Below are 25,803 nucleotides of genomic sequence, written 5' to 3'. Positions count from 1 at the left end.
GCTGAACACTGTGCAGAGGTCACACTACACCAACTTGTAGCTTTAGCTGAACACTGTGCAGAGGTCGCACTACACTAACTTGTAGCTTAACTGAACACTGTGCAGAGGTCACACTACACTAACTTGTAGCTTTAGCTGAACACTGTGCAGAGGTCGCACTACACTAACTTGTAGTTTTAGCTGAACACTGTGCAGAGGTCGCACTACACTAACTTGTAGCTTTAGCTGAACACTGTGCAAAGGTCGCACTACACTAACTTGTAGCTTTAGCTGAACACTGTGCAGAGGTCGCACTACACTAACTTGTAGCTTTAGCTGAACACTGTGCAGAGGTCGCACTACACTAACTTGTAGCTTTAGCTGAACACTGTGCAGAGGTCGCACTACACTAACTTGTAGCTTTAGCTGAACACTGTGCAGAGATTGCACTACACTAACTTGTAGCTTTAGCTGAACACTGTGCAGAGATCGCATTACACTAACTTGTAGCTTTAGCTGAACACTGTGCAGAGCTCGCAAAAAACTAACTTGTAGTTTTAGCTGAACACTGTGAGGAGGACGCACTACACTAACTTGTAGCTTTAGCTGAACACTGTGCAGAGATCGCACTACACTAACTTGTAGCTTTAGCTGAACACTGTGCAGAGGTCGCACTACACTAACTTGTAGCTTTAGCTGAACACTGTGTAGAGGTCGCACTACACTAACTTGTAGCTTTAGCTGAACACTGTGCAGAGGTCGCACTACACTATTACACTACTCAGAAGAACACCAGCAATTTTCTTCAAATACTGTAACAACACCTGCCTGCCTGTCAGTAGGAAGATAATAACAGGAACAGATCTAGCTAAACTGAATACAGTGTGTGTATATCTATATATATATATATATATATATATATATATATATATATATATATATATATATATATATATATATATATATATATACACATACACACGACACCTGGGGTGCAGATATATACACAATACACTGTAAGTGCAGCTAACTGACTGACTGTCCTGCCTAATCTATCTAACTTAAATCAAATGACACTGTCTCTCTGTCTTTGTCTCTCAACGCTGGAACACGCTACACAGGGCCGACGTGCAGGCGGCCTTATATAGTGTGGGGCATGTACTAAACCCCCTGAGCCATAATTGGCCAAAGCTACCCTGGCTTTGGCCAATTACAGCTCTCTGTACAGACGGCGCTGTGATTGGCCAAGCATGCGGGTTATAGTGCATGCTTGGCCAATCATCAGCCAGCAATGCACTGCGATGCCGCAGTGAATTATGGGCCGTGACGTGCCACTCGAATTTGGCACGAACGTCCCATATCGTTCGCAATTCGGCGAACGGTCGAACAGACGATGTTCGAGTCAAACATGGGTTCGACTCGAACACAAAGCTCATCCCTACTCCAGACCTAAACCCTATTGAGCATCTGTGGAGCATCCTCAAATGGAAGGTGGAGGAGCACAAGGTCTCTAACATCCACCAGCTCCGTGATGTCATCATGGAGGAGTGGAAGAGGACTCCATCGGCAACCTGTGAAGCTCTGCTGAACTCCATGCCCACGGGGGTTAAGGCAATGCTAGAAAATAATGGTGGCCACACAAAATATTGACACTTTTGGGCCCAATTTGGACATTTTAACTTAGGAGTGTACTCACTTTTGTTGCCAGCAGTTTAGACATAAGTGGCTGTGTGTTGAGTTATTTTGAGGGGACAGCAAATTTACACTGTTATACAAGCTGTACTCTTATTACATTGTAGCAAAGTGTAATTTCTTCAGTGTTGTCACATGAAAAGATATAATAAAATATTTACAAAAATGTGAGGGGTGTACTCACTTAGTGAGATACTGTAAGTGTGCAGTGTTTGTTCTTTGTACCCGTAGTAGGGCCAAGAAACAATAGTCCACATTATGGGGTTTTTTTGTCCTACCTAGAACACACAGACTCTAATGCAGCGTACACATGAGCGGACTTTTCAACCGGACTGGTCCGACGGACCGAGTCCGGTGGACAATCCGATCGCGTGTGGGCTTTATCGGACCTTCAGCTGACTTTTCCAGTCTAAAATCTGACGGACTTTAGATTTGAAACATGCTTCAAATCTTTCTGACGGACTCGAGTCCGGTCGAAAAATCCACTCGTCTGTATGCTAGTCCGACGTACGAAAACCCACGCTGGGGCAACTATTGTCTACCGTCTATCAACTTCCTTATTTTAGTCCTTTCATACGTCATCATGTAGGCAAGTCCGTTCGCTCAAAAGTCCATCGGAAATCCGTCAAAAGTCTGACGAAAGTTCGCCGGAATGGCCATCGGACTTTTGTTGCCGAAAAGTCCGCTCGTGTGTATGCGGCCTATGGCTACTTTCACACTGATGCACTTTACAGGCGCTACAGCGCTAAAAATGGCACCTGTGTAGCGCCTGTAAAAAACCTCTCCTGTCTCTCCTGTGTGAAAGCCCGAGGTTTCACACTGGAGTGTTATGCTGGCAGGAGGGTAAGAAAAAGTCCTGCAAGTCTTTGCAGCGCTGTAGAAGCGGTGTATACACCACTCCTAAAGCGCCCCTGCCCATTGAAAACAATGGGGCAGTGCCACCAAACCGCCGACAAAGCGTCGCTGCAGCAGTGGCACTTTTCCAGCGGTTTTAACCATTTTTCAGCCACTAGCGGGGGTTAAAACTGCCCCACTATCGGCCGAATATCGCTGATTTACTGCCGACGCCCACCCCAGTGTGAAAGTAGACTAACACTGCTTCTAACTGACGCTAATACTGCCACTAACACTGACCCCAACTGACACTGACACTAAATGATACAAATACCCCGTACACACGAGCGGAATTTCCGTCTGAAAAAGTGTGATGGGAGCTTTTGGTCAGATATTCTGACCGTGTGTATGCTCCATCCAACTTTTTCTGTCTGAATTTCCGCCAGCAAAAGATTGAGAGCTGGTTCTCTATTTTTCCGACAGAAAAAGTTCTTGACAGAAATTCCATTCGTCTGTATGCAATTCCGACGCGCAAAAAACCACGCATGCTCGGAAGCATTTAACTTCATTATCTCGGCTTGTTGTAGTGTTGTACGCCACCGCGTTCTTGATGGTCGAAAGTTCCGAGAATTTTTGTGTGACCGTGTGTATGCTAGCCAAGCTTGAGTGGAATTCCATCGGAAAAACTATCCAAGATTTTTCCGACGGAAATTCCGCTCGTGTGTACGGGGCATAACACTAATGCCCTGTACAAACGGTCAGACATTGATCGGACATTCCGACACAATTCATGGATTTTTTCTGTCGGATGTTGGCTCAAACTTTTCTTGCATACACACGGTCACACAAAGTTGTCGGAAAATCTGATCGTTCTAAACGCCGTGACATAAAACACGTACGTCGGGACTATAAATGGGGCAGTAGCCAATAGCTTTCGTCTCAATTTATTCTGAGCATGCGTGGCACTTTGTGCGTCGGATTTGTGTAAACACGATCGGAATTTCCGACAACGGATTTTGTTGTTGGAAAATTTTATAGCAAGCTCTCAAACTTTGTGTGGCGGAAATTCCGATGGAAAATGTGTGATGGAGCCCACACACGGTCGGAATTTCCGACAACAAGGTCCTATCACACATTTTCTGTCAGAAAATCTGACCGTGTGTACAGGGCATAAGACCCCTTTCACACTGAGGCGTTTTCAGGCACTTTTGGGCTAAAAATAGCACCTGTAAAGTGCCTGAAAAATGTATCCCCTGTAGCCCCAGTGTGAAAGCCCGAGTGCTTTCACACTGGGGCAGTGCGCTGGCAGGACATTAAAAAAAGTCTTGGAAACAGCATCTTTGGGCTGTTGAAGGAGCGGTGTATACACCGCTCCGCCTCCACTCCTGCCCATTGAAATGAATATGCACCACTGCTGAAGCACTTCGGCAGCGGCGCAACATGGGCGCATTTAAGCCTTTATTTGGCCGCTAGCGGGGGGTTAAAAGCGCCCTTCTAGTGTGCCGAATAGCAATACTAAAACGACGGTAGAGCACTGCTAGAACTAGCGACATTTTACCGTCAATGCCCGCCCTCCCCAGGGCGAAAGGGGTCTAACTGATAAACAGACACTTACACTGACACTTACACTAACACTCACCTAGCTCTAGTTAATTTTTGTTTATTTCTTTTCAATTGACCTGTTTTATGTACAAGGAGGGGATAATTGGCGCAAAGTGGGCACTGTACATAAAAAGAACCTTTAGGTAGAAAGGAACCAACTCATATAAAATATATTAAGAATAATGATGAAAAAGAAATGGCTCATGAATTGTGTGACCAAATCCCCATATTTTTTGATAATGTTTTTTTGAAAATGTCTAGGTGTTTTAAATGAGCCTTGCTGGAGGTAAATGTCTTTTTTGCATGTGTGCGCTGTAATATTTTGTTCTGTTGTATGGTCTTATGGCTGCACCATCTTTAATGCATCTTTTAGGTTGTGCCCCTCAAATATCTTGTTTGTTTAACTGATAAACAGACACTTACACTGACACTTACACTAACACTCACTAACCTAGATCTAGTTAATTTGTGTTTATTTCTTTTCAATTGACCTTTTTTATGTACAAGGAGGGGATAATTGGCGCAAAGTGGGCACTGTACATAAAAAGAACCTTTAGGTGGAAAGGAACCAACTCATAAAATGTATTAAGAATAATGATGAAAAAAATATGGCTCATGAATTAGAGTCCGTTAATAGCTGAGGTTCATGTAATATCTGGGTGCAGCTTACTGAGGCAGCTCTGTGAAGAAGCAAGAAGCAGCTCTGAGGAAAAGACAGAAGAAGCACAGGTGCTTTCTAAGTGTATCTGTATGGAACAAATTTATTAAAAGAAAATAAGAACTACTTACAAGTGTAGTTGTTAATAAGGCATGTACAGTAGCTGGAGCACTGTGTGGGGGGTAGTCCTTGACAACACACTCTGGGGGGTCCACAAGGGACGCGGTCATCTGTCAGGGTTTGTGGGTGGTCGGCACCAGAGGATTCCGGTGCTTCCTCGTCCGTTGAACGCACTGGCAAGATGAGCATGACATCACTTCCCGGATACAATGTGAGGATGTGTAGGCTTCAGCGATGCGTTTGAGGAGCATGCGAGTATGCGCATGCGCTCCTTCTTCAGGCCTACACGTCCTTATGCTGTATCCGGGAAGTGATGTCAACCTCTTCTTGCCAGTGCGTTCAACGGACCAGGAAGCGCCGGAAATTCACCGGTGCCCGCAGACCCTGGCAGATGACCGCATCCCTTGTGGATCCCCCCCGGAATGTGTTGCCAAGGACTACCCCCCACACAGTACTCCAGCTACTGTAAATGCCTTATTAACAACTACACTTGTGAGTAGTTTTTATTTTCTTTTAATAAATTTGTACCATGCAGCTACACTTAGAAGACTCCTGTGCTTCCTTCTTGTCTTTTTTTATGTACAGACTTCTCGTCTAGCGAGGAGGAAAAGCTACACTGTATATTTTCCTCCTTACTAAAGAAGAAGTCTGTTGTTTCTCATCTTCACAGAGGGGAACCAACACAGGGATGGGCTTCAGAGTAAATGTTCACTGTGACAGGCTATCACAGTGATTATGTGATCAAGAGATGGTTTTTCCTGTTCCCGATTTTTAGTAGGAGACCAGGTCAACAACAGCTTGATCCCAGTAATGGGAGCACATGATTGAACATTTCAGCACAAACAAAAAAACAAATAAAGTCCACTTCCTGGATGCCGCACATATGTGTTACACTATCGTAAAAGGGTTAAAGGCTCCCATGTTGATCTAAAATTCACAAAAACATGATGACCCTCCCCCCACTGTATGCTATTTTCTATTTATTTATTTTTTTACATTAGTGCATGTCCCCCTTGGTAGCGGCCAGCCTTGTGTGCCCTTTGTTGATAAATGAATCTGTTTGACAATGGATTTGATAAACAGACCATAAACCAAACCCAGGTAAATGCACTCATCCTTGTATCTGTCTAGAATTAGGCTTTAAATTGCAATCCACTTGGGGGGGGGGGGGCAAGGGGGGGCAGCAATTGTTAATGCAATGTTATAGTGAATTATTTCTATATCCTGAGAGAAAAGACAAAAAATCTAAATATTTAAAACTTTTCTTCTTGTGTATTCTAACACCTTTTCTGTGGTTTTAATTAAATTAACAAATTCTAGTTTAGCAGAAATCAAAGCTCAGAAATAAAGCTAAATTGCAAAACTGTCTTGTTAAATGTTTGCATCTATTGTTCTTCACTGTATTTGAGGCACAAATAATTATAAACTAAATATTCAACTATGTGTATACTTGTGTTGGAGATGGGTAAATTGTCAAATATAAGGGGAAAAAAATCAATAGACTTATAAAATTATGACAGTAAAAAGCACTCTGTGATAATCAATGGAAGGTTTAAACTAGAATGCTCACGCATTGATGAAACACTCAAATGCAGCAGCACAGTATTTAGTCATCTTTCTCTATTCCCATTGCACCCATGTCATCGGTCATAGAGTGTCATTTTATCCCAATGTAATAGACAAGGTCTATTCATTCATCTAACCTTTTCACTTCTCAGAAACATAACAGATGTATAGGTCTGGAAGGGAAGATTTATTAGCTCTAAACTAGTTACAATTATAATCATGATATAGTTGTAGTCTCCTGCTGCAGTAATACATCCCTTTGGACCAAATATCTATGCCAAACAATTAATGAAGTTTCAAAACAATGTTTCAAGCTGCCAGAAATAACATTTTCCCTAGATGGTAAAGAAAGTACAGTTTTTACATAGGCTAATAATGGCACAATAAAACCATGCCAGGAAAATTTAGTGGATAGAGCATTCATTTTCCTATTATTAAAGTTTATACTACATACTTTTAATATTTATTTTATTTATCTGCACAATCCAAAAAGATTTTAATAATATTTTATTATGCAGCCTATTCCGAAACATCTTCAAAGCATTGGCTTTGCAATAAACTTTCATGGATTAAAGTCAATACAGTTATATAAAATGTTTTAGTTAAGGTAAAAGTCTGTTGTTTTCTTTAGATTGGAGTAGGCTACATGCATAGATATCTTTGAATGTTACATAGTTACAGTACATAGTTAGTCTGGTTGAAAAAAGACTCAAGCCCATACAGTTAAACCAAGGGAAAACAATTATACAAACCTATATACATATTTAGGGATGAGCCAAACACCCCCTGGTTCGGTTCGCAGCAGAACATGCAAACAGGAAAAAAATTTGTGTTAACACTGTTAAAGTCTATGGGACACGAATGTGAAAAATCAAAAGTGCTTATTTTAAAGGCTTGTATGCAAGTTATTTCCATAAAAAGTGTTTGGGAACCCGGGTCATCTTTCCCATGTTTATAACAGCAAAATTATATTTCTAAAGGAAACAATTTCATCCAAAACTGCTTGCAGCTCTAATGTATTGTCCGATCCTAGCAATAGTATTGTCCGATCCCAGCAATATAGATATCTTGAAAAAAATTGCATGGGTTCCATCCCCAGTCCTTTACCACGCTCTTTGGGTCTTGTATGAATATCAAAGGGAACTCAGTGGCAAAAATACAAAAAAAAATGTCGTGGATGTCCCTCCAAAATTCATACCAGGCTCTTCAGGTCTGGTATGGATATTAAGGAAAACCCTGCACCATTTTTTAAAAAAAGAATGGCATGGGGTCCCCCAGGCACTATATATATATATATATATATATATATATATATATATATATATATATATATACATATATACTATAAGGCCTGCCCTATATACTCTGCAAAAAAAATGATATCAAAAATTGTAATTACATGCCCCTGTTAAACAGGGACAGGAAAATTAGGCTTTGGGTGGTGGTGCCACAACACTGTAACCCCTCACAGTTACTCTTGTTGGGCGCAGGAATGGCCCTGCTGTAAAATATATCAAACGTTGTAATTACATGCCCCTGTTAAACAGGGGCCAAAAAATTGAGCCTTGGGTTGTGGGTGGTGCCCTAAACCAAAAATATTGTTGGAAGCTAGCATCATCAAGATTCAGGAGGAATAGGATAGGCAGCATAAAGAGTCTTCAAGGGATCCCAGATTCATAGCAAATTCAATTTAAATCAGGTGCTTGATAGCTGCTGATCCAGGACTGATCCATTTTTATAAATGTGAGTCTATCAATGGAGTCTGTGGACAGGCGCTCTCTTTGATCCGTTACAAACCCTCCAGCAGCACTGAATGTGCATTCAGAAAGCACACTGGATGCAGGACAGGCTAGTAGCTCCATCGCATATTGAGCAAGTTCTGGCCAGTGGTCCATTCTCAAGACACAGTAACCCAGTGGATGCTCTGTTGGAAAGGTCTCCAAGTCTGCTCTTGCCCCTAGATATATCTACACCATATAATGCAGACACTGGCTATGGTTGCTTGAACCGATCAGACCTTGGTGCTGAGGACTGAAAAATGTTTTAAAGGCATCAGTCAGCCAGCCACCTCCACCACCACCTTCTCCACCTTCTCCACCGCTCTTCCTCTGACTGAACAAAGCCTCGAAATACGTTGTCCAGCACCAGGAAATGGTAACCTCCCAGGGTCTGGAAATGTGTTACATAAACCTTTCTTCAAGGTCTCCTCAAGATGTTTCATTCTCTGCTTCCTCTGCGAAGGCAGGATAAGCTCTGCAAATGTACCATTGTAACATGGATCAAGAAGGGTTGCCATCCAGTAGTGATCCCTCTCCTTGATACCACAAATCCTAGGGTCCTTTTGCAGGCTTTGCAGAATCAGAGAGGCCATGCAGCATAAGTTTGCAGAAGCATTAGATTCTGAGACCTCTGGGTCACCAAGGATCACATTATCCATAACTACCTCCTCCCAGCCACGTACAATTACTTGGGTTTCTAGGGACTGAAAACCATCCCTGGAAGACTGCTGCTGAGTGTTATTCTCTACATCCATGCTGACACAATTCTCCTCCTCTTCTTCCTGTGTGTTTGGCAGGCCTGCTGGAATGCTATCTGGATAAAGGTGGCCTTGAGAGGAAAGGAAGTCCTCCTCTTCCTCCCGCTGTTCTGCCTCAAGTGCCCTGTCCATGATTCCATGAAGCATGTACTCCAGCAAGAAAACTAGAGGGACAGTGCCACTGTTGCATGTATTGTCACCAGGCCCGGATTTACTCCCTTTGCCGCCCCAAGGCCGGGTCTTTCAATGCCGCCCCACACACACACACACACACACACACACACACACACACACACACACACATACACACACACCACGTCCTTTATCGATGACTTCTACAATAGATCAATTAAAAACATATCTCCACACATGAGAACACTGAAAATAACTGGCTTTAATTGTACAGACTAAAAATACTTCAGGGTAAGCGAGCGAAGGGTAAGGATTTTTCGCAGGCAATTTTTCAAGGCAATGGCTGATGTTAGTGCTTCAATCATCCCCGGCACCATGGTTGGTATGGTGTCAGGATAATTGAAACACATTACTTCTATCATTACATTGTAATATAAACTAAAATAGTTCAACTCACCATAATGCAGAATCATTGGGAGCCCTGAGCGTGTCACTTGCCACCATCTCTTGTCACTTGCCACTATGCCTGCCACCAGATGGGGATGTCACTTGCCACTATGCCTGCCACCAGATGGGGATATCACTTGCCACCATGCCTGCCACCAGATGGGGATGTCACTTGCCACCATGCCTGCCACCAGATGGGGATGTCACTTGCCACCATGCCTGCCACCAGATGGGGATGTCCCTTGCCACGCTGCCTGCAACCAGATGGAGATGTCACTTGCCACGCTGCCTGCCACCAGATGGGGATGTCACTTGCCACGCTGCCTGCCACCAGATGGGGATGTCACTTGCCACGCTGCCTGCCACCAGATGGGGATGTCACTTGCCACCATGCCTGCCACCAGATGGGGATGTCACTTGCCACCAGATGGGGATGTCCCTTGCCACCAGATGGGGATGTCACTTGCCACCAGATGGGGATGTCCCTTGCCACCATGCCTGCCACCAGATGGGGATGTCACTTGCCACCATGCCTGCCACCAGATGGGGATGTCACTTGCCACCAGATGGGGATGTCACTTGCCACCAGATGGGGATGTCCCTTGCCACCAGATGGGGATGTCACTTGCCACCAGATGGGGATGTCACTTGCCACCAGATGGGGGTGTCACTTGCCACCATGCCTGCCACCAGATGGGGATGTCACTTGCCACCATGCCTGCCATCAGATGGGGATGTCACTTGCCACCAGATGGGGATGTCACTTGCCACCAGATGGGGATGTCCCTTGCCAATGTTGCCATGCTGCCTGCCATCAGAAGGAGGAGGGCGGAACAGCGGTGCGGGCAATGAGAGATGTCATCTCTCTCCCCGCCGCCGCACCACTGACACTACTAGCTACTCTCATTTTTTTTTAAATGGCGCCGGGCCGAGCCCGGCCGGCTTCGGAACGGCGCATGCGCAGTTGCGTGGTCGGCCCGCGGCCATCTTTTCTATGGGCACTGGTGCCCATAATAGACTTTAATGGGCAGCACAAAAGGGGGGGCGGCCGCGAAGTCGCTGCAGGAACGGCGCCTCCCCTACACCACTGCCGCCCCGAGGCCTGGCCTCGGTGGCCTTGCGGCTAATCCGGCCCTGGGTGACAGAGGATGAGGAGGATGAGGACAGCTTTGTTATCCACTTCACCAACTCTTCTGCATGTTGTGGCTCAATAACACGGCCTGCAGCATAAAAAAAAGGACAAGCATGCCCCACGGCCACCTGCACATGATGCACCACTGTTGACTGTAGACACAGAGGCTGCTTGCCATCTTTTAGTGGCCTGTGAGCATCTGCCTCTCCTTGGTGGCCTTCCAGACATGATTATTTTCTGTTTTGCAACACCACACTACACTGTATTAGATACTGAAGTGTATTAGAAACAGTACATCACAGAATGCACTGTAGATATAGGCTACACTAGATGGAGAGTATATATACTGTGTGTGTGTAATATATATATATATATATATATATATATATATATATATATATATATATATATATATACACACACACACACACACACATATATACAGTCGTATGCAAAAGTTTAGGAACCCCTGACAATTTTCATGATTGTCATTTATAAATATTTGGGTGTTTGGATCAACAATTTCATTTTGATCTATGAAATAACTGAAGGACACAGTAATATTTCAGAAGTGAAATGAGGTTTACTGGATTAACAGAAAATGCGCAATATGCATCAAAACGAAATTAGACGGGTGCATAAATTTGGGCACCCCAACAGAAAAATCACATCAGTATTTAGTAGAGCCTGCTTTAGCAGAAATAACAGCCTTTAGATGCTTCCTATATCCTGTAATGAGTGTCTGGATTCTGGATGAATGTATTTTGGACCATTCCTCCTTACAAAACATCTCCAGTTCAGGTAGGTTTGATGGTTGCCGAGCATGGTCAGCCCGCTTCAAATCACCCCACAGATGTTCAATGATATTTAGGTCTGGGACTGGGATGGCCATTCCAGAACATTGTACTTGTTCCTCTGCATAAATACCCGAGTAGATTTTGAGCAGTGTTTTGGGTCGTTGTTGAAATATCCATCCCCGGCATAACTTCAACTTTGTGATTGATTCCTCAACATTATTCTCAAGAATCTGCTGATATTAAGTGGAATCCACTTTAACCAGATTCCCAGTACCGGCACTGGCCACACAGCCCCACAGCATGATTGAACCTCCATTAAATTTTACTGTGGGTGGCAAGTGTTTTTCTTGGAATGCTGTGTTCTTTTGCCGCCATGCATAACACCCCTTGTTATGACCAAATAACTCAATCTTTGTTTCATCAGTCCACAGCACCTTATTCCAAAATGAAGCTGGCTTGTCCAAATGTGCGTTTGCATACCTCAAGCAACTCAGTTTGTGTTGTGTTTGCAAAAAAGGCTTCTTTCGCATCACTCTCCCATACAGCTTCTCCCTGTGCAAAGTGCGTTGAATTGTTGAAGGATGCACAGTGACACCATCTGCAGCAAGTTGATGTTGTAGGTCTTTGGAGGTGGTCTGTGGGCTGTTTTTGACCGTTCTCACCATCCTTCGCCTATGCCTCTCCAATATTTTATGTGGCCTGCCACTTCTGGCCTTAACAAGAACTGTGCCTGTGGTCTTCCATTTCCTTACTATGTTCCTCACAGTGGACACTGACAGCTTATATCTCTGCGATAACTTTTTGTAGCCTTCCCCTAAACCATAATGTAGAACAATCTTTGTTTTCAGGTCATTTGAGAGTTGTTTTGAGGCCCCCATGTTGCCACTCTTCAGAGGAGAGTCAAAGAGAACAACAACTTGCAATTGGCCACCTTAAAGTGGAGTTCCACTCACTTTTACAACTCTTCAGCATCCCTCACTAAACTGTGCACTGTAAATGAATTGGATATTTTTTAATTTTTTTTATCAGCACCTACTGTATATCTGCTGTATTCATTTTTCACTTCCTCCTCCCTGGCCGCGGCCCATCACATCATTTCCTGTTTGCAATGCCTTCTGGGAAGGGGTGGCAACTTCCTCTGACACTGCCGTTGCTATGGAAACCCGACCTGAAACCTATTACACTGCTTGGGCTGCACTGAGCATGTGCGAGATCTACAAGGATGAGATGCATGAAGAAATACAGTCTGGCTTCAGGTGCCCACACTTAAGATGGCCACGGCCTGCTGTAAGTTTATAAAATAACAAACTACTGCTATAAACTAACAAAACAGACCTTAGTTTACAGACTAACTTTACTAGAATACATTAAGCATGTGTATTATAGGGGTATTTTTATTTAAAAAGTATAATTTCGGCCAGAACACCACTTTTAAATACCTTTTCTCATGATTGGATGCACCTATGAAGTTCAAGGCTTAATGAGCTCACCAAACCAATTGTGTGTTCCAATTAATCAGTGCTAAGTAGTTACAGGTATTCAAATCAACAAAATGACAAGGGTGCCCAAATTTATGTACCTGTCTAATTTCATTTTGATGCATATTGCGCATTACTGTGTCCTTCAGTTATTTGATAGATCAAAATGAAATTGTTGATCCAAACACCCAAATATTTATAAATGACAATCATGAAAATTGTCAGGGGTTCCTAAACTTTTGCATATGACTGTGTGTATATATATATATATATATATATATATATATATATATAAAATTTTAATACACCGCCTGAAGTGTATTAGAAACAGTACACCACAGAATGCACTGTAGATATGGGCTACACTGACTGTGTGACTGTGTGTGTGTGTGTATATATATATATATGTATATATATATATATATATATATGTGTATATATATATATATTATAAAATCAAATACACTGCCACTAACTGAATAACCTGCCTGCTTAATCTAACTCAAGCTATCTCTCTTTCCTTCCACGTACACACGGCTGCACTGTAAGCAGCCTTTTATAGTTTTGGGCGTGGACTTAGTCCCCCTGAGCCATGATTGGCCAATTATGGCTCTCTCAGCAGAACACACTGTGATTGGCCAAAGCATGCAGGTCAGATGCATGCTTTGGCCAACCATCATACAGCAATGCACTGTGATTTCGCAGTGCATTATGGGGTACTCGAATTTCCCGCAAACGCCCCATAATGTTCGCTGTTCTGCGAACGGGCGAACACCAAAAGTTTGAGTCGAACTTATGTACGACCTGAACATCGAGCTCATCCCTATTCACCAATACAGTTAATGACAGACATAAATTACACTTTACAAATGTGCCCATACATAGACCCAGTTGATTAAAATGGCATGACCTACAGAAATTATCCAACATTCTGGAAAATTTAATCTACTAACACTAATAATATTTGCTGCTTAATTGCCCATATATTGATGCTTGTTACATGTTAATTAAAAGGAATGCTTTACTCTAAAAACCCAAAAAAGTCAAATTTTGCATCAGCAACATAACAGGTCACTGGATAATACATTTTTATTATTTGGCAGTTTTTTGTGCTTCAAAACCTAGTGCGTGTTATGTATGTTAGCATAAACTGAACAATAATTTGAAATATTTTGTGATATTTTAGAACAAAATATCTACTTGAGTCTCTAAGTTGCAAGCGCAGCACATTTCATGTCAAAGTTCTGTGAATGCCATCTGTCAATATTTTTGCAACCATAATGGAAGTTAAATTATAAAGCAGACCACTGTCTCTTTTGTATTCTCATTGTGAATTACCTTGGATTGTCATTGACATTTCTGTATGATAAATTAGCAAGCCAGTTATTTATAAAAATTAAAATATGAATTGAAATGAAATAATTCAAGTCGTGTAATCAAATTGCATATTTTACACTGTAAACTATTATTCGTGATCTTGTTTTTTTTTATTACCAATGGAATCTTTCTATTGTTTTCATTAGACACTGAATGCTAGACTGTGGATGATCGATGCCACAACACTGCAACATGGTTTAAAAGCACATGTCAAAGCATTCCTGAACATAATTAAAACAAAACATTCTACTGCTCTAGAAATTTACTTTTAGCACTTTTAGGTTGAAAGCACTAGTCCAAATAATATGGCTCCCCTCAGCACAGACAGTTCTGTGAAAAAGAAAACTAAGCTGTGAAAAAGAAAACTAAACTAAATTAGGGATGGGCTTTATGTTCGGGTCAAACATGAGTTCGACTCGAACATTGGCTGTTCGCCCGTTCGCCGAATAGCGAAAAATTTATGGTGTTCGCGGCAAATTCGAAAGCCGCGGAAAACCCCTTAAAAGTCTATGGGAGAAATCAAAAGTGCTAATTTTAAAGGTTAATATGCAAGTTATTGTCATAAAAAGTGTTTGGGGACCTGGGTCCTGCCTGTATGCCTGTAAAGGGGCACATGTTTCCCGTATTTAGAACAGTCTGACAGCAAAATGACATTTCTAAAGGAAAAAAAGTCATTTAAAACTACTCGCAGCTATAATGAATTGTCGGCCCGGCAATACACATAAAAGTTCATTGATAAAAATGGCATGGGATTCCCCCACAGGGGAACCCCAAACCAAAATTAATATAAAAAAAATGTGTGGGATTCCCCCTAAATTCCATACCTGGCCCTTCAGGTCTGGTATGGATATTAAGGGGAACCCTGCGCCAAAATTTAAAAAAAAATGGCGTGGGGTCCCCCCAAAAATCCATACCAGACCCTTATCCGAGCACGCAATCTGGCAGGCCACAGGAAAAGGAGGGAGGGATGAGAGAGCGCCCCCCCCTCCTAAACCGTACCAGGCCACATGCCCTCAACATTGGGAGGGTGCTTTGGGGTAGCCCCCAAAGCACCTTGTCCCCATGTTGATAGGGAGAAGGGCCTCATCCCTGCAACCCTTGGCCAGTGGTTGTGGGGGTCTGCGGGCGGGGGGCTTATCAGAATCTGGAAGCCCCCTTTAACAAGGGAACCCCCAGATCCCGCCCCCCCTGTTTGAAATGGTAACGGGTATTCCTGTGGGGGAATCCCATGCCATTTTTATCAATGAACTTTTATGTGTATTGCCATCCGACAATTCATTATAGCCGCAAATGACTTTTTTTCCTTTAGAAATATTTTGCTTGTCAGACTGTTCTAAACACGGGAAACATGCGCCCCTTTACAGGCATACTATAGACACCCCCCAGGTACGAAATTTAATGGTATATTACACTTTTATTGTTTCACTTTAAGCATTATTAAAATCACTGCTCCCGAAAAAACGGCCGTTTTTAAGACTTTTTTTGCATTGATCCATGTCCCCTGGGGCAGGACCCAGGTCCCCAAACACTTTTTATGACAATAACTTGCATATAAGCCTTTAAAATTAACAATTTTGATTATTCATGTTTGTGTCCCATAGACTTTAACGGTGTTCAAATGAATTTTTTGCCTGTTTGCAAGTTCTGGTGCGAACCGAACAGGGGGGGTCGGCTCATCCCTAGTGATCATTTATGGGCCAGGAGGGTCTGTGAGTAAGTAGAAATATTTTGTAATCTATCACCTTCTATGCTTTACAGACACATACCAAAGCTGTTCTCTATCTGGACTAAGTCTAATGTGTCCTCACTTTCTATTAGCATTGTCTTAGTGACAATACCATGTCCACCATTACCATATGTGTGCATGCAAATGAGTTTGAAACTTACTAATGTTATGCCAAAAATATTAATCAAAATGCTTGTGTCTTAAGACTACGGGGTTTTTTCTAGGCTCAACCTTTATCCTGTACCTGTCATGTGCAAGCAGGCATGTGCTGGGCATAAGGACTAACGGGAGTTTCCCGGTGTGCCGATGGCTCAGTGGGCCAGCTTTAGGTTGCCATTTGGCATGTCTGTCCCAGGTCCCGGGCTCCTTCATTCCGGTATTGTCCCGGAATGAAACTAACACAGCCAGCCACCCTACCAGCTACATTGTATTAACTGGTTGCTAGGAACGCCTGCTGCCTGTCGTCTAGCAACCAGTGACATCACACACACACAGCGAGGCCCCGGCATTCATAGAGGAGGAGGCTCAGTGCTAAGCTCCACCCACCTCCTCCTCAATCTCCTCCGGTACGGCACCACAGCATGCTTAGCCACAGAGGGAAGGACTCGATAGTGTAATCTGGGAAATCCGGCTCCTTGTACTGTCACCTGGGAAATCAGGCAACTTGTAATGTCACCACAGGACTCTGTTGTTCCTCTGGCCGGGAGATGGATTTGAGGAGCTCCGCCAGACTAATAATTCTTCCCCTCCGGTCCTGAGATCATCTTCTGTGTGCAGAGATTGGCTGCCGACTTCTCCTCTCTGCCCGCCTGAGGGGTACTATCAAGCTAATCATGGGGGGTTTGAGGGTCAGGGCATTGGGCATTGGGCATTGGGAGGCAGCTGGTTACAGAGTTCTCCAGTCAAGAAGCTCAGAAAGTGAGTCCCCCCATGGCCCCACCTAGTCATATACCCCCTCACCTGGTCATATACTCACCTCACCTGGTCATATACTCCCCTCACCTAATCATATACCCCCACCTGGTCATATACCTCCACCTAATCATATATCCCCTCATCTGGTCATATACCCCCCACCTGGTCATATACCCCCCACCTAATCGTATATTCCCCCACCTGGTCATATACCCCCCCACCTGGTCATAAACCCCCCAAACAATGGGCACCCAAAAAGTTCCGGGTCTCCGTATTACCAATGACCATTATTAGCCCTGAGTCCCAATGCCTGGGGTTGGTCGGGAACTTGGGGCTATTGGCTGCCTGATTTTGTGAGTGTTTGCAAAATTAAAGTGGGCTGGTCTGGATGAAGTTCAAGGCCAAATTTTTGTCCCAGTCCAGCTCTGTGTGCAGGTACCTTTGGAGGAAGTGCTACTAGACCCTGTCTCCCAAGTTCCTGTTATCACCAAAGGGCTTTTTGCCAAAACCTCCCCCACAGAAGGAGAGATGAAGGTTTCTCCTTCATCTGCCTCTGGTGGCTCCCCTCAATGACTACATAGTGACCAGCTATTGTGGCAGTTCCTAGAGGTCTCAAAACAGTAGAGGCTTACACAGAAGACCTCAGACATCCATATACAACAGTATTGCCACAACTATGTTGCAATGAAGAGGTCAGAGGATGAAGTAGTATTTCCACTTTATTGGCTAGACACTGGAGGGCATCCAATGTGTGTTCCGCTTGGCCATGGCAACGATGTCGGAGAACCTTTTCAATATTGTCCCTGAGGAAAGGTGGTAGTGGTTGATACAATCAGGGCCCCACAGCTAGCCACAAATAGAGCTTTCTTTTGCAAAAAATGTGTACCAAAAAATGGCGCATTGTGGGAATGAGAACATATAAACAAACAGCTGCCCCCTTTAAAGTAATCGAATTACTGAAACTGTGTGAAAGTATAACATAAAGAATAAGACGCTATACATGTTCATATAAAAAAACTGTCACAAAGAAAAACACTGCATCAAACTCAAATGTGCACATTAATGATAAAATAAGAAAGCATAAAGTCCATAAGTGAATAAATCCTAACACCAACATGGAATGCTCTGAGACAAAACTTCTAGATCTTCCACCACGAGTGTTCAGTATGAAGATGGCCACTCACCAGAGCTGTTTGACCCATTTTTACAGGAAGGTCAAGAAACACTGTAGGAACCCCAAATTGGTTCCACTAATGGCATGAATCCAAGCCAATGGCCACTCAGGAAGGAGCTAGAATGTAAAAAATGACTCCACAGGAGCCACAGATGAAAGTCTCATAGTGTAGTAATTTTTAATATAATAAAAACAGCAGCAATAATAGCAGTTACACTCACATGTGATAGGGCCTGGCCTGGCACTAGGTGTAAACAGCGTGTATGAGTCAACTGATCTCTGGGGGTAGCATGCATTCCACGTCTCACTCCGAAGGTGCAAAGCCTGGTGTGGTATATCAAAAATGAACCCAGAAATGACAGATCCTCCGCTCCGACATATGTTTCACCATGAAAGTGTCAGGTCACCTTGAGGCTAGGTGACAGATGCACTCTGTAGGAGTCAGAAGTGCACCGCTAGGTAGTGGACCCTAGGACTGACTGCTGCGGATAGACCCCTGGGAGGTTCAGGAAGCAGGTCTACTGGATCCCTCCCTGGCACAGATCCCACTAGGAGCTAGAGCATAGATTCCCCAGGGCGCAGAGTCTAAGAGCCAGCAGGTGTTCACCAGAGCCTTTAATGGTAAGGATGGACTGTGCTGCAGTCTGGCTCCAGGTCGCGGCCCCCAGGGTCTCACAGCTCACGCTCGCAGTAGACTACAGGAGAAGAGGAAGGAGGCAGCAGGCTGGAACAATAAGGAAGTAAGGGACAAGCCAAGGTCGGGGCCACAAGCAGATAAGGACAACAGAGTACACGCCAAGGTTCAGGGTCACAGGCAAACGGGGATGGTCGGGGACACGCCAAAGGTCAGGGTCACGAGCAGACAGGAATAGTTAAGAACAGAGGAGGCTAACACACAATGATTGATCAGCACTGCTGGCTTGCAATGCACAGGTTAATATAGGGTTCCCTGATAGGGCCTGAGGTGGGGCCATGCTTAGAGGAGAGCTTACAAAAGCAGTCAGGTGAGGGGCAGCTGGTCTCTAGAAATGAACACATGGAGACAGGTAGGCTGATCAACAAACTCTATTGCATAACCATAACAGAAAGGCTCTTCAGGAAGAGCTTTCTTTTGGGGGAATTTGATCACCTCTGCGTTTTTTAGTTTTTGCGCTATAAACAAAAAAAGACCAACAATTTTGAAAAAAAAAAAAATTTTTTGCTATAAATACATATCCAAAAAATATATAAAAAAAATCATCAGTTTAGGCTGATATATTTTCTTCTACATATTTTTGATTAAAAAAATCGTAATAGGCGTATATTGATTGGGATAGATTTAGGGACTTTTATTTTTATTAGTAATGTCTGCAATCCCTGATTTTTAGCAGGACTGCGACATTGCAGCAGACAAATCTGACCCCCAAATGACACTTTTTGGGGACCAGTGAGATTGTTACATTGATCAGTGCTAAAAAAATGCACTGATCAATGTAAAAATGACTCTGGCAGGGAAGGGATTACCGTAACACTAAGATGCGATCAGGGGTTAAGTGTGTTCCCTCAGTGTGTTCTAACTGTAGGGAGGATGGGCTTACTAAAACATGACAGATCTCTGTTCCTGATGACAGGGAGCAGCAGATCTCTGTCATGTCACTAGGCAGAACAGGGAATTGCCTTGTTTACATAGGCAGTTCCCCGCTCTGCCTCTCCTCGCCGCAATCACGGGCCGCTGGCTGACATCAAGTCAGCAGGACCCGTGGTAACGCTCCCGTGGCATACGGTGTGCACTCGCTATCCTGCTTCTGCGGACTGACGTACAGGTACATCAGTTTACGCAGGAAAGCCATCCTGCCGCATTATATCTGCATGAGCAGGTTGGAAAGTGGTTAAGGAAGTTAAATTGCACCAAGGACATTAGACAAAATACAGAGAAAAGGAGGGTAAGCCTATTTTAAAGCCCCCTTTTTCCTTATGGGACTGTGACAGGGACAGTTTCAAGGCTCCCCGCTGATTAAAATCAGTGGGGGTTTATTATAGGTCAACAGGCTAGCTGTCAAAACTGGAATATTCTAGATTTAGGGTTCCTGTTTTTATTGGTTAAAAAAGATCATATGACCCCATGGAAGCTTCTGGAATTCCAGGGGTCCCCTATAAAAAGGACTTCCTCACAGGGTCCGTGGCCAGTCGCCTGAGGGAGAAACATACTGCGGAGCTTGGGCTATAATACTGAGCAATAATACATAAGCCCGTTGGAGTTTCCGGTCAGTGACATGAAGACACTTTGGAGGCAACTTTTGAAACGTTCAGAGGCTGAGAAGGGAGAAGACTGGCTGCGGCAGTGCCTCGCCTTATCGTCGGATCAAGTAGCTACCGTAGTGAATGCTGGATCCATCGCGGGAGAGACAGCAGAGCTGACAGTTGAAGCCGCCATCCTGCATGAAGAGGAGTTTTGTGAAGAAGAATTTCCACTTCCAGGTCGGAGTGGCAACATCATCTGGGAAGGCGGAGCGGTGGGTGGAGCAATAGGCGGGGCTATGGGTGGAGAAATAGGTGGAGCAATAGGCAGAGCTACAGGCAGAGCAAAAGGCAGATGGCTAAGCAAGCGGCAGCGCATTCAGCGACAAAGATTCTCCCCTTCTCCGCCCAGGAGTGAGTCAGCAGTCAGAGCTGAGCCAGCTCATCGTAACAAGCGGCGGCTTGAGCAAGATAAAGTGGTGGGCAGAGCCAGCAGGGGCAGAGTAGTTAGAAGGCTGCCTATTGTCAGCATGCCTTCTCCTCGGCAACAGATGACTCTTTCAGGGTCAACAGGATCAGCGCAGCAGAGCGGGGAGCCAGCAACACCTAGCAGCTCAGCAGTGTCTGCCCAGCTGGGAGACAATCCAGTGGGGTATAGCATTCGGGTGCTGTATTCATCCCAGCAGCCAGATTCAGCTGGGAATCTGACTTCTACAATTTCTGCTGAGTCCCAGCAGGTACGACTGTTATGTGAATTGTCATCTTCTCTTTCAAATTTAGTTAAAAAATTGCATTCTAAATCAGCCATTTCATCTCATCCAACAATTGGGTCTCCTGATTCTGCTGCTTCGGTTTGGGCAGATAGCTCATGTATCAATAGTGGTTCTTTACCTCAATGTTCAATTTCTCCTAATACTGAAAAAGAGAATGTGGTTTCTATTAACCCTGGTATTGTCCTGTGTACTATCTCCTTTGGGTTTCCACCTTCCTTTAGGCATGAAAGAAAAAATATGGAAGGGTGAATTCGTAGATGTATTATCTCTTTTACAATCTGTCAAAGAATTGATTTTAAAAGTATAGAAAAAGAATGACAGGAATGAGGAGGATAGATGCAGGCCAGTAGCAAAATCTTTTGCTAATTGGTTACAAGGGATATGTATGCCAGTGTGTTATGCGAAACATTTCCTGATAAGAGCCCGGGTATCTTACAGCATATAGAAATTATTCAAGAAGCTTAAAGGAATTTTGACGGTTTCTCTTGATATACTTATGATGAAGCATTCCGCCAAAAATTAGCAGTGCAGTCAGGTTTAGAGTGGGGTATAAAAGATGTTGGTCTTTGGCTTAATCTTTTTATTCCTCAAAGGCCAAGTTTTTCCAGACCATCATTGAACCCTACCAACACTAGTACATCTGTACAATACAAAAAAGGCATATGTTTTGCTTTCAATGATAGCATGTGTAGATGGAATGCTAATTGTAAATATAAATGTCATACAACAATCAACAACAGACTAATAGGGATCTTTTTCTCAAAAGCAACCACCGTCTCCCGCCATCACCTTCTCCTGGTGCTGCCTCTCTTGCCGCCATCTTCTGTCGCCGTCTCTCCCACCACTGCCTACTTCTCCTGCTGCTGTGTTCTTCCTCGCCACCGTCTTCCGCTGTTGTGTTGTCTGCCGCTGTCTGGCATTTCTTACATAGCCATGGGGCATGACCATCGGTTGATTTCTGGAGAAAAGGGGGTGGGCTTTCTGTGTGACGTCAATGGATGGTCACGCCCCATGGCGGGAGAAGTAGGCGATGGCGGGAGAGATGGTGACAGAAGGTGGCGACAGAAGATGGCAGCAAGAGAGACAGCACCAGGAGACAATGGCGGCGGGGGACATGGCTGGGGTGAGAAGACCACTCAGAGCTATTTTACAATAAAGGAATTGTCAAAAACCGGGTATTGTTTTTTGTCGCATTTCACTGCTTTTTTTGGTGAATGGGTAGGGGTACAATGTACCCCTACCCATTCACATGGGGAGATGAGATCTGAGGAATTCCAGATTCCAATAAGCCCCCCGCCCACAGACCCCCACAACCACAGGGCAAGGGTTGTGGGGATGAAGGCATTGTCCCCATCAACATGGGGACAAGATGCTTTGGGGGGGACCCCAAAGCACCCTCCCCATGCTGAGGGCATGTGGCCTGGTATGGTCCAGGAGGGGGGGCGATAGCTCTTCCCTCCCTTTCCTGACCTGCCAGGTTGCATGCTCGGATAAGGGTCTGGTATTGATTTTTGGGGGGGACCCCCACGCCATTTTTTTTAACTTCATTTTTATTATTTTTCAGTATCAAAAAAGAGAAAAATCATACAACATCATAGAATATTATATAATATTACGTAGTGCAAAGAACGAAAAAAAAAAAGAACAAGAATTGTTATTCTTAAACCTTCCCCTCTCCTTCCCACTCAACCTACTCCCACCCTCCCTTCCACACACCACCCAATCGTTAGTTGTGCGTGTACTTCAATAATTATATAACCAAAGAAGGGAAAAGCCAACTCCCTAAGCAAGAGAGGTTTAAATAAGAGAAGCATCTAGGGTCACGCAAAGAAGAGAGCCAAGACAAGGAGCAGGGAACATAAAAGAATGTCTCACCATCCCCTTATAGTGGACACCTCATCTCATCCAGCCAGGGCCTCCACATTTTTTCAAACTTACTGTAATTGCCCTGTCTGATACATATCGCCCTCTCACTCCATACCATTGAATTAATGGTCTCAACCCAGTTCTCCACTGTCGGGAGTTTGTGCCTGCCATTTCTGTGCTATTAATTTTCCTCGCCTGAAACAGGCATCTCAACACTACTTTGATGGCACCGGTCGGGACTCTACCTTCCTCTAAGCTTCCTAATAGCCAAGTCTTGACCTCCGATTCTAGTGTGATCCCAAAAATTGTATTTATCCTAGCTACTATCTCCACCCAATATCTAAATAGCTTGGGACACTTCCACATCATATGGATCAGATCTCCTGACGCCTTACATCTGGGGTCCTCTTTGTTTTGTCTCCTTCTGAATTTAAACATTTTTTTGGGGGTATAATAGGCTCTATGAATTAGGAACAAATGGGATACTTTCTGCGAGGGAGAGATCGAGACCAGGTCTCCTCATTCTAAGATCCTATCCCATTGTTCCGTAGTTATTACCCTCACGTCTCTCTCCTACCACACTCTACTCCTAGAGGGTCCTACTCCACTTATTATTCTAGCCCCCAAACTAGCATACAACTCGGAGATTAGTCCCTTAGTTGTGGCTGGTTTAATTATCTTTAAAAGAGTGGGGATTTGGGTCCACTCAATAGTTTGTGACCCGAACTGTGCTTGAATGGCGTGCCTGCTCTGCAGGTATTTATAAAATACTTTGTTTGCTATAAACTCCTGTCAAACTCTTGTCATAGGTCCACAAATGTCTTCATGAGATTCATATAACTGAGCCAGTCGGTTGATACCCAACCTCTCCCATTCCCTAGGTCTCTCTATACTCCTTACTTCTGCCAAATTTTTGTTGTTCCATAGGGGGGGTATTCTGTTACCCCATTATTTCCCATTAATGCCTTTGTTGCCTGCCATACTTTGCTAACTAATTTTATCATTGGGCAACTATGAATAAATGAGTCCGCCTCTAACACCTCCACTAGTATACTATGTGGGGTCCCCATTTTCATCATTCTATTGCAAGGTTTCCCCCCTCCCAGGGCTCTGCAACCCGTTAGATGTTGCAACTGGGATGCCAGGAAATATGATCTCGGGTGTGGGACCTGCATACCTTCTTTAATCAGTAATTGCATGGTTTGTAAACTGATCCTGGATTGACCCTTCCTCCAAATGAATTCCCTAAAAAGGGATTCTATTCTCTTGAACCACTTCTGACTTATCCTATCCTATTTTTTTTTTAATTGGCGTGGAGTTCCCCTTAATATACATACCAGACTCGAAGTACCTGGTATGGACTGGTGGGGGAAACCCACGCCGTTTTTTTTCCTTTGATTTTTACTCCATATTGCTGGGAACCGGCAATTCATTACAGCCGCAAGCAATTTTAAATTACATTTTTTCCTTTAGAAATGTGATTTTGTTGTGGTACAGTAATAAACACGGGAAAGATGCGCTACTTTACAGGCATACTATAGACACCCCCATGATATTTAAAGGAATTTAATTTTTTATTTTTATTGTTTCACTTTAAGCATTTTTAAAATCACTGCTCCTGAAAAAGTGCCCATTTTAAAAACATTTTTTCCAATTGATACATGTCCCCTGGGGCAGGACCCAGGTCCCCATACACTTTTTATAGCAAAGAACTTGCATATAAGCCTTCAGTGAGAACTTTGGATTTTGCAGGTTCGAGCCCCATTGACTTCCACTATGCCCGCATATGTGATCTGACATACAAGAAAAAGAACTGCTGCTCCAGGTGCATAAAGATAAGGCTGATTGGAGTATCTTGCAGAGGGCTAGCCTCGGGCCTGCCTCGGTGAGAAACTTTGGAAAGAAGAAAGAAATGGCTGCACGTCCAGAACTTCCGATTGCCTTTTATATTGTTTCACAAAGATAACACCAAAGACACCAAACTGCGGTCATGTAGGTGCGTTTCAGACATACATCTTGTGCTTAATCATTAAAATGACTGAGACAACTGATAGATCTTAAATGGACCCCAGCAAATAGCTACAGGTGTTCTGGGGGCGGTGATAATCAGTGATGAGAACACAGCTCGATCAATCACCAAACCTCAGCCCCAAAGAGCAAGCAGCTAGAAACTTGAGGTTTTTTTTGTGCAATAACATTTTTTATATCCAACTTTGTTGATTAAGCTTTGAAAATAATAAGAATAATAATCCTACCTATTCTATAGTTCTACAGGTCCCCTGGTTTTGGAAAACATATGACTAAGTGGCAGATCTATAGTGAGCATTTGCAATAATATTATGTGATTTATTGTACATGTGAACAATTGAAAAAATTGGTTCCGCTGTGAAAAGGTATTATTATCAGAAATCCACCTGACCTGCATCCATATATAATCTGTTTATTTGGATTTTTAAAATACAGAAAGCAATAAGCTCATTTCAGATATTCCAATAGGTGCTTTACAGTTGAAGGGGCCTTGCATTTACTTTAACATGCTGCCAAAACAGTAATGTTGAAAAAAGAGCATTCAGAAGTATAATCAACAGTGTAATGCCACAATATACTGAATTCAATGTCAATAAAGCTCTTCTGTTGCTTCAGCGAAAAAAAAAGAGCATATAAAATGTCATAATATAAAGTAGAAATATAGTCAAACTAAATTTTACGAATGTAACCATATATGAATTGTTGGAGTTTTTTAAAAAAAGACACACATATCAAAGAAAAAGGTTTCACCACA

The sequence above is a fragment of the Aquarana catesbeiana genome, linkage group LG04 (genome assembly GCF_042186555.1).
Source record: "Aquarana catesbeiana isolate 2022-GZ linkage group LG04, ASM4218655v1, whole genome shotgun sequence".
Taxonomy (NCBI): domain Eukaryota; kingdom Metazoa; phylum Chordata; class Amphibia; order Anura; family Ranidae; genus Aquarana; species Aquarana catesbeiana.
Note: the sequence above shows the minus strand (reverse complement) of the source record.